Here is a 7562-nt window from a genome sequence, read left to right as displayed (position 1 = left end):
GTGTGTGTGTGTGTGTGTGTGTGTGTGCTTTTATGTATTGTCTATGTATAAATTTATGTACCACATCATATACAAATGCGTAACGAGAAACCTCTAATGGGTTTTTTTAAGTCTCAAACAAAGGAGTAGCTTTCATATACGTTATATCTACCATTGCTCGTTCACATTTAGCATAGGAGATAGGTTATAATGTCGAGCAGAAACTCGACGTCAATCAAAACACTCTAGTAGCATATTTAAAATCGCAAACATGTTTGTCCTTATATTTCGCTTCCGACATTGCAATTCCATTTTTCACTTTCTTATTATTTACTTCCATACTTATTTTTATCTCTTACTACAAAATCGATGAAGTAAAAATAATCGGCCCGTATATCTAGAAATGCTGATATTTATTTAGCACATCGATCATTTCCTATTTGACTTCCTACAAAAATTTCTACTAGATACAGTTCCTGAAATCCTTCGTTTTCTCAACTCAAATAACTTCTTCGTTTTCCATATATGCAAGTCAATTCCCAGCGCGTATTTTCACAAATCGATAAAGAAACAGAAAGTACTATATACCTAAACATTCACCTATAGATTCTGCTTATCCAGGCGTATATATTGTTGACAGTTGTAATGATATACTAGAGAATGGCCTACTACATAGCACTGTCTTCGAATTGAAAACCCTACTTAATTTCGAGAAATTACTTAAGTGCTATACACTCTCACACACACACATAAAACAGACACACACAAGCTCATATGCACGTACACACACACACACACATATGTGTGTGTGTGTGTGTGTGTATACATATGTATAGATTTACAAAAGCGTGTGTGTATACACAGACACACACACGTATATGTAAATATTCATATATATATATATATATATATATAGAAAGAAAGGGAGAGAGAGAGAGAGAGAGGAGCGTGGGCGGTAGGCAGATAAATAGAGAGAGAGATACATACATACATAGCTTCACGCAAGCACACTTATATACATACACAAACACACATACATGTTGGGATACATAATTAATTTGAAATATTTCTATCTATAAATATAAATCACTTAACTGTACCATCTTGGATCAGAAATGCTAAATATACACGTACATGGCCGTGAATTTCTCTGTGTGTCCAATAATGTGCATATTATATATATTACTGCTTGTGCGCTTGAGTACGTATTTGTTTAGATTGCTTCATACAGAACAGAAAATATACGTCTGATTATAAATGAAATTGGAGAAATCTGATACATAAATAATCGCGTCTCTTTATGGAAATATATAGGTCATAAAATAAATATTATCTTAGTTTTTTTTTTTTTTTCGGAAACATGAGGAATATTTTGAAATGTACCCCTCCGATATTTGCTATAACATTCCAAATTTTTTACATATTGATACCATGGCATTTATATTATTGTTAACTACACGAAATCGGATTGAGTCAAATAATCACAACATACGTTCGAAATTTATATGCGTTTATGTTCTGAGGCTCATGTGAGATAAAAAATAACACACTTTGTTAAAAAAAAAAAAGCCAGAGTAGTTATTATTTATATATCGCATACGTTAAGGTAGACATTCTCAAGTTAAACAAAATAGGCTCTCAGAATATTTCCATGATTTCCATGAATCCCTTCTAGACTCTATTTTATGATATTTGTATAAAAATGTATGCTATTTACCCTTGTCCAAACAAATACACAAATCATACACTCACTCACTAACATTCATTTATTTATGTATTTGTCTATATGTGTAGTTGCGTGTGTAGCGCATCGGTACTCGTACCCATATGTTTGATCTATGTTGTATTGAACACCAAGCCTAATATTCCTTCATTTGAGAAATGTAGCTGAAATCGCCTATATTCGCATTAAAAAGGTCTGCCGTTAACACTCTTTTGACATATCTTTCTCAGTCCAGTCTAGTACAAAGGACTGGAATTATCCATATTCTGAATTAATCTCTCCTATAAATGTAAACGCTAGCAAAAAAAAAAAAGAAAAAAAAAGGAAACAAACTCAAACAAAAGTATATTTCAAGCATACATGTTTATAAAGTCTGCATGGTTGCTACTCCTCAGTTACCGATTATTTCTCGGTAAATTTTACATTCGCTTTCCTTCTCGCTTCATTCTAATTCATTATACCTGCTCTTTATATTTAATTTTCCATCATTCATTCCATATAGTTTTCCGGACTTTTCAATTTCTTTGCTTCCATATAGTTTTCCGGACTTTTCATTTCCTTTACTCGCATAATTGTTCCTCGTGTATTGCTTGTGTGTTCCTTCTGTTGTCGCTGGGTTTCATATAATGCATTCCCTTGTCCCCTTGCCTTCAAATGTACTTGTTTACTACAATATAGTTTTTTAACCTCATTAATTAATGAGAAATACTCTAATCGTTTGATATGCAGCGTGCTGGCAGAATCGTTACCAAGCTAGGCAAAATGCTTAGTTGCTTTTCGTTCAGCTTTACATTCTAATTTCAAATCCCGCCGAGGCCGACTTCGCCTTTCATTCTTTCAGGGTCGATAAAATATGTACCAGTTGAACACTGGGATCGATGTAATCGACTTACTACCTAACCCGAAATTGCTAGAATTATGTCAAAATTTGAAATTATATTGCATACACTGTCTGTGATATTGTGATTTTTAATCTGAGTTTTCAGATTCCACTGATCACTTCTTTCTAGTTCTTTTCCCCCATTTAGCTTATAATTTGCAACCGCATGTTTTGATATCCATACTTAATATGACGTCTGCTGAGGTTACCTAGCTGACAAAATCGTTAGCACGCCGGGCAAAACGTTTAGTGGCATTTCGTCCGTCTTAACGTTAAATAAAACGGGCACCAGTTGCAAACTGGGATCGATGTAATTGACCAGTCCATTCACCCGTACATGCTGGTTTTGTGCCTATGATAATTAGATCTATCTGTCATAGTAGATAATGTTATCCTTCATGTCTCAATTTAAAAATCGTTGAATATCCTCAATTGGTTGATGTATTTTCTTTTCACAGGTTTCATATTTGCTTCTCTTTTTTTAGATTTTGTAATGTATTAGATTTTTGTCTCGTATTTTTAAAAGCATTGCTTGTTATTTCTTCTCACGAAGTCAGAGGAAAGATCATGGTACCCATAGTCTTTCTTAGGTCTTTTGAAATTGGTGAGATGAAAGGTGGAGAGTATCTAAAAACAGTTACTTGGACCGAATGTCTTGCAACAAAGTGTAACCGATAAAGTTACTCAAGTTTATTGATTGTGCAAAAAAGGCGATTGATTAAGCCTATCACCCGAATTAGGAAAGGTTCTTTGGATATTCTTCCTCAGTTATAAAATTTTGTATATAAGGTTTGGTCTATCAAAGTACATAACAGAATACACATGTACATTTATTTTCAGAGACATCGAACCTGAAAATATGGAATTGCTAAACTAACGTCTTTACCATGCAACTTGGCCAACACCAACGCCTGTTGTAGATGCGTTACTTCTGATAAGTTTCTTCATATCTAATTCCATGTTTCACGATCTCAATATTGTTTTCCTTTAAATACTTTACTAAAGTGATTCTGTAATTCTGTTAATTTTGGTAACTTTCTCTTGTTTTAGCTAATATTTTTTCTGTATTTTTATTTATCTCAGTCACTGTTATTTCTTTTCCATCAATATTTACTTTTTTTACATATTATACCAGTATTTCTGTAGTATATGTGATTTATGTAGGTTATATCTATTTCCTCACTTGGTTCCTGGACAATTTTCTCTATTGCTATATTTGCATTTTTCTCTGTTGCGTATTCTTTTTAGAGGAATGCTATTTTCGATAAGAACGCTCATTCTTCATTCTGAGAAAATTTGTTTGAGTTTATTTTTTTCATTTTCTTCTATCAAGATTTCCAATGTAGTCGAAGAGATATTTTTTTTCTTTTCCACTTATATTTATTTCAAGTTGTGTGTTGTTCCATGTAGAATATATTGTGGATTCCTCAATAAAATGTGATACGTTTGTTGAGAATTATGTATGTAATTATAGTTGTGTATGCTATATTATTTGTGTCTCTACATTCTGTGATTTTGCTGTCTTATAAAAAAAGTTACTTCTCTTTCCGAGAGTCTGTTATTCTTTTTATATAACTTCCTACACTTAAAAGTGCATTTTCCGTCAATTTCTCTCTGATATTCCGAAGATAGCTGTTTCTCTAGTGTTTGGAAGAATTGCCTTCTAAAGGAAGAAATAACTGAACTGTGTATAACGTTTATAACGTCAGTCCTGGTCTATTTCTGTTTTGCTAGTCGATTATTTTCTAGCACATTCTTCCAGGTGAGTATGGGACTATAAGAATTATTCTATTTCTTCTGAATATAAGACAGTGAGCTTAAAAGTGCAGACGATATTTTGTCTTGTTTTTATCTCTGTATATCTACTCAATTATTCCCTCGCTTTCTCTCCCTCTTTCCTTCTCTTTCTCCTTCTCTCTTTCCTTGTCTGTCTCTCTCACTCTCCATCTCCCTCTCTACCTACCTATCTATCAATCAATCTATCTGTGTTTCCTTCTCTCTCTCTCTCTCCCTCTCTCTCTCTCTTTCTCTCTCTCTCTTTCTCTCTCTCTCTCTCTCTCTCTCTCTCTCTCTCTCTCTCTCTCTCTCTCTCTCTCTCTCTCTCTCTGTTATATCCCTTCTGGTTTAAATATTACTAAAAAATATTATTTACCCAACAATACCTGGCGAAAAGATCAACAGATTCTGCACAAGTTACGGACTTAGTACGAATCTATTTACTATTTAGCATAAACAAAGAATTTCCCTGAAATAGGAGGGTGTATATACAAAGATGATACAACTTTCACCTGGGCTAACCCCTCAAGCCTAGAGATAGAGAAATACAGGACATTTTTTTAATTCTTTAAGAACCTGAGACTATTCATATCAATAGAGAACGAACATGAGTCAGTCAACTCTCTTGATGTTACTTTAGATTTTTAAGTGCAGAGAGTTATAAGTATTTTGATAAACCAAATACAAACATTAGATACATAAGTAAAAACTTGTAATCACGCTAGATGCATAGCCCAGTCAATAGTAGAGAACGTATCTACTCGTATTTCCAACCTATCAGCGAACGAAGACATTTTCAAACAAACGAGGATTTTATAATTTAGCACTGGATAAAACAGAATATAAAGGAAAAGTAAAATTCTACAACAAAAGCAACGAGAGAATACAAAAGACGTAGTAAGAAGGACAATCATAACAATAATCGCTGTGTACTAGGTAACAAAAAAAAAATAATAATAGACAGCTAAGGAATAATAGGAGAGATAAGGGGAGAAATTTTGAACACTTGGAAAAACAAAAGAATACCAACAAATATGAAGATTGGTACTGATCTTTAGGGCCAGATAAGGTATTAAGAATCGAAACTTTAGTAGGCTGCACTCGGATAAAGGAGTTAACTACTATGACAACCAGTCCACAAATAATTAATAATTGTAATAATAAGCGGACAAAATATATAAAATAGGGGAAATAGATTAAATACTTTTACCAGGTAGTTAGCTAAATCTGCAGGCAACTATAGCAAAAATTTCTCGAGTAAAAATATCACTAGTAATATTGAGTTGTATATAATTCCCTTCGGAATGTGTGTTCTTTCCAGCAGTCCCAAATTGTTCTACTCGGAATCGGAGTAATACTTTCCAAAAAATAGCAGATACTTTAAAGTGTTTAATAGACATAAAAATTCTTGCATTTTCATATAGCCGAAACCTCCCACAAATTATAGCCGCACACAGTGAGAATAACGTAAGTAATTTTCATGAGAATACTGATTGCACTAACCCGAATATAAATAATGGATTAACAATAAATAGTATGGATGTTAATATAATTGAGCGCAAGAAATAGCTATAGCAGAAGCCCTAATCGAAGGGAAGTAACCTTAACTAACTCAAACGTGAGACTAGAAAGGGAAGACATTAACGTATGAAAGTGCAGTACCCGAATTTCATCAATAGGAACACAAGAAATAACCTGGAAAATAGATAAAATAAGTTAGGGGTTACTCTTAATGAAACCAATATTGAAAATGATAACAGAATTTGAAGAGCTAATATCTGTGATTGCGCAAGAAATACACACTGTCCTTTAATCTGTGATTGTTAGATTAAATATGTAATTTACAGGTGCAAAGTTACGTGTATGCCTATATAGTTGCCAGCTATCAAACAAAAAATAGCTAATCATGAAAATTCTTTCAGCTATAAGGACAAAAAATTATACTAGCCTTAGTAAATTAATTTAGTCGCTGAAAGATAGTAACAAGATATATTCAATTGGCTAGGATATTATTAGAAAGGCTAAATCTTATAGAATATGGGGTAAAAGGTGAGAGTTGTGCGTAGAGGAAATGTACTAAATCTTCTAATAAATGCAAGATAAGAACGTACTTTAAGATGCCTTCATGCAAGGTAATTTACATTTAAGCAATTCAAATAAACATATTATACTTTAAATGATAATAGAAATTATTAGAATAGCAATTGTGAAAGCAAGAGCCAAAAAAATGATACATTAAAATTGATTGATTACCTCTAAACTAAGAATATTCTCTTTGAAATGAGTGGAATGGTAAACTTCTAGTAGTAATGATAAATCTACTTAAACATTCAATCCAACCTTGACGCATATTTAGGACTGTTTCGGTTCACCTACCACATTTAGTAGAGGTGAACCCTAGGTCAAGATTCCTACAACTATTAATAGTAGCATCTATACCTCTTAAAAAAAAGACTTTATTCATTCAGTTTGTTGATTCCTTCAGTTTCACTTCGAAACGGTAGGAAGTAAGGAGCCTGAAATTGCAGCGACCATGACATCATGTTGCATAACCAACGGTATGCAGTCAATGCAGTTGAAACGCGCGTAAGTCAAGAAAAGGTGCTGTAAATAACTGCTAAATAAAATTATGGATGTGATAAAACATACTCGATTGAACTCATTTATTGAAGGCTTACATTACTGAGAAAAATTGAAGGGGTCTAGTTCAATCGTATTAATCCAATTGTCCATAGTCAATCCACTGTAAGAACAGAGAACAGTCCAACACATTTTTCTTCGGAGTCACAATGAACTGCTTGGTAGAAGAAAAGAATTTGATCGAAATGATATTATTCATAAAACTAAGTCATCTATCTTAAACAAATATCTGACCAGTATTGCACAGGCTACAGGGAAAAGGAATTGTAATAGCAGTAAGCATCAAGCGATTACAAATTTGACCATATATATATATATAAATATATATATATATATATACTCTTTTACTCTTTTACTCTTTTAGTTGTTTCAGTCATTTGACTGCGGCCATGCTGGAGCACCACCTTTAGTCGAGCAAATCGACCCCAGGACTTATTCTTTGGAAGCCTAGTACTTATTCTATCGGTCTCTTTTGCCGAACCACTAAGTTACGGAGACGTAAACACACCAGCATCGGTTGTCAAGCGATGTTGGGGGGACAAACAGACACACACACACATATAT

The sequence above is a fragment of the Octopus bimaculoides genome, chromosome 2 (assembly GCF_001194135.2).
Source record: "Octopus bimaculoides isolate UCB-OBI-ISO-001 chromosome 2, ASM119413v2, whole genome shotgun sequence".
NCBI lineage: Eukaryota > Metazoa > Mollusca > Cephalopoda > Octopoda > Octopodidae > Octopus > Octopus bimaculoides.
This window is presented reverse-complemented; position numbering follows the sequence as displayed.